General features: G+C 30.5%; 1 protein-coding gene across 1 annotated transcript in view; it reads left to right on the top strand.

Annotated features, from left to right (window-relative positions):
- Nucleotides 1-3379, top strand: part of LOC145284417 (matrilin-1-like) — a 17612-nt gene extending 14233 nt beyond the window's left edge. Inside the window, exon 6 of the mRNA XM_080133176.1 lies at nucleotides 1-3379. This exon is cut by the window's left edge and continues 2174 nt beyond it. The gene's annotated coding sequence lies outside the window, so the exon portion shown is untranslated.
- The last annotated feature ends 418 nt before the right edge of the window (nucleotides 3380-3797 follow it).

Genomic DNA, 3797 nt, shown 5'->3' with positions numbered 1-3797 from the left:
CGGCCGATGTGACCGACATTCTTTAGGTGTACTTTTTCGAACTCGGTAATCTTTCTGCCGAACCCGGAAATCTATGGAACTCTTTATTTAATTCAGAAAGATTATCGAGTTTGACCAGATACATTCGAAGAAGTATGAAGGTTACATCGACCGAAACGTTGTGCGAAAAACAATCAAGATGAGAAGTTCGAAGAATCAAATAATACGGATTATCAATCCTCATTTCAAAAATTTGGAAACATCACGTATTTTCCTTCTTTGATTTTCATCGTCAATTTATTTTCATTTTTATTTTATGAACTGAATTCTCTTTAAAACATCAACACTAATTTAGTGTTGCGAACATATAATACTACTATTTTAGGATATCATTTAAGATGTTTTATTGTGATAATTTAAGCGCAAATATGTAGTAAACAAATAAATTCAGCTCATGATATGATACAATCATAATACATCTTAAGACAAAATTATGAGCATTTAAATGGATTCGATTTGTACACGGATAAATACGGTAATATACTTATGTAAATATTGACTCAATCTCTACAGATATCGACTGCGTAATTTTCTTTTGAAACACTCAAACGCACACACAGACGAACTTCCACATATTTAAAACACGAACACTCTAAAACCAATTCAAAGTTCACATGCTAAAATATAATAAACCTGTGTACGTACGAAGCGGATAGAAATGGATGCATTTTTTTTTCATTTGGATCATCTCAAAATTTAATCTTTTTAACGTATTTATGTTATAACAACGTAATTTCTAAACGTAAATACATATCTCTCTGGAATATTAGGTTAAAAATTAAAAAAAATTAAGAACTTTAGCGACATCTGATACATTTTAATAAAAGTAAAGATAAAGTGGACGTTGGCTGTACTTTAAAAAACCTCATAATTCTGGTTTCCCTTATTTTATTCTTTAGTGCTCACATTCCATGAGCGATGTTTGTAACCAATGGAAGAAAAATTGTTTTCTGAGTCGGAATATATTCCTTTAACACTTACTGTTGACTAATTTTTGACCTTGTATTTCTTTTATTAATGACTTACATTATATGGCTTTATGCTTTGTCTAGAACGATTCCCATAAAAAATTACATGTGATTATTTCAGGGATATCAATAATAATGATGGGACTAATCTAAGAGGAAAACTACTTTCATAAAGACTTAGTATGCTTGGCCGTCGAAACGATGACATATTTTCTAATTGATTCCCAAATAACCTACACGATGTTTTTTAAAGTCATTTGAAAAAAAAAAAACTTACTTGGAAAAAACAATCATCCTTTTGTTTATAACCAATACTAATACTTCAAGTAAGCTGTTGCTGATGCTTCATATGATTTCGCTTGGTGAACTGATAGATACTCATAGAAACATTAGCGTTTTTCTACAGTAAACTTGACACATACACGTTTAAGAATTTCCTTGCCTTATGGAAATATATGTAAACATTTTGAAAAAACAACGAAATTCCAGTCTCCTCTAGAAATCTCGCTTCATAACTTACAACTTACTACTTTTATAATTAAAATCACTCGGAAAAAAACAGCTTATTTACATTATAAATAATACTAACACTTCAGTCAGCTGCTGCTGATGCTTACGTTCGCCTACGTACATATAGAATTATCTCTCCTAGTATACCAGATATACAACGCGTATTTTTATACTAGAAGACGATATTAAATGTATATCGCACATACCCTGGTTTAAAAATAGCATTTCAAAAAGGAAAAAAAATTATCAGCAAACAGATTTTTTCTTTCCATTTTTTAAAACTCACTGTATATTTATAAACAGTTGATGTGATGTGAACTAGAGTCAATGTATTAAAGCGTAAATGCCGAGTCCTTCACCAACGATTTAGTTATGGTCTCGGTATCAAGAACAGTGCAGCCTTAAATCGTGGGTGTTGACAATCAAAGAAAAGCTTGATATTTGATGAACTTTCAGTGTAGCATCGCTTTAACCTTATATTTTATTCGCGACAATTTATTATACCTATTTACTATGCCTCCCCACGGGACAGAGTTAGACACCAGGGTCATTTTTTAACGTGGAGAAAAGGTACAAAAATAAAAATTGTCTCAGTCGTGAAGGATTTCTCCTCCACCGAAAGAGAACAAGAAATAGAAGTGCAGCATCTGAAGAACAGATACTAGACTTTGATCTTGACCAAAAATTGTAGTTCATTCATTCAAACAGAAAGTTGCGTCATTTTCCTAATGAATACAGTAGCTGACTATGGAGTCGGCAATGCTGAGTTTGGGGACACACATACACACACACACACACACACACACACACACACACACACACATATATATATATATATATATATATATATATATATATATATATATATATTTATATATATATATATATATGACGCTTTATTTCTTATACGTGAGTTTGCGTAGGTAATATCATTAGACAAACAGTTAATTAAGTCCACCGGGATGGAATTAACAAAGAAAACCACATGTATTGTCGGAAGTTTCAAAATGCATCCGAGAACGCGCACGCGTAGTCAGTTAGACTCCAAACGAACCGATTCGCAGAGTTCCAGTAAAGATGTTATATATATATATTTCAATTTCGTTTCATTCATGTTTTCTGGGACTTGTACGACCCCGTTCTTTTGACATCTAACTTATTTCACGTTTGCGTTCTCTGGTGCCTCTTGAAATTCTCTTCTTTTCTCTGGCTTCTTGTTTTCGTTTGGACATTATTAAACGACGATGCGTTTCGTATGTAAGACGTTAAATAATAAGACGTTATATTTAGCTAATGGAATAATGTTTTTAATGAACAGATTATCGTTGTATTAGACGAATAAATTTATATATATATATATATATATATATATATATATATATATATATATATATATATATAGTCATCCACATACAGTACTGTTTCGCTGTTTCACAGCTCATCAGTGCGGCTAGACAGGCAACTTATATATATATAATATTACATAGTATATAATATATATTATTTGACGTATATATAATAGATGTCAAAAAGTTGCTGAACAAGCTTTTTTTTTGTCTTGCCAATCACCCTACAAAGTTTTATACAAATGGCATTCTCCATAGAACTGCATCCATTTTTGTACTGTTCCCAGACTTTTCTCGATTGCTTTCTAGTTTCCCATCAAAGTTCACAAATGCATTCAAATAAAAACAACACTTTACACCTGCTTTCCATCGCATTCATCACAAATTTGAACAAAAAGAGTATTTTCCTATTTATTGTACTTCAACAATAATGGATATTTAATTGTATGAAGAAACTATTTATGGATGAAAAAATTATTTAAATGTCTTTAAGAATAAAATATTTTTATTATAAAAGTCAAATTTGTTTCTTATTTCTTTGCTTTTTTATTGATGCTTATACACTTGTTGACATCTTTGTTTTGTTTTATGTGTGTTATTCCTAATTAGGGTAAAATGTAAAATTAATGCAACAAACATCATTAGAAAAGATTACGAAAATGCGATTCGTAAATGATTGATCAAAGTCTTATTGTATTGCTATATTAACCAGTGATGAAATATAATTATTCATCTTGTTTGATGACAAAATTCAACAGCAATCAAGTAACGTCGTTCATCATGTTTAATAACGATATAAACAATAGTCAAACACAGTTATGACTTCTTTCAAATCCTACATTAAGCAGTAGTTCAATAGTGTTATTCTGTTTGTTTAATTAATACATTAAACATCAGTCAATTAGAGATATTTCTATTTGTAGCTAATACTTTC

Source organism: Euprymna scolopes, chromosome 9 (assembly GCF_053919585.1).
Source record: "Euprymna scolopes isolate OS-2025 chromosome 9, ASM5391958v1, whole genome shotgun sequence".
Taxonomy (NCBI): Eukaryota; Metazoa; Mollusca; class Cephalopoda; order Sepiida; family Sepiolidae; genus Euprymna; species Euprymna scolopes.
The sequence above is the reverse complement of the archived record's forward strand: the minus strand, read 5'-3'. Positions and strand labels throughout refer to the sequence as shown.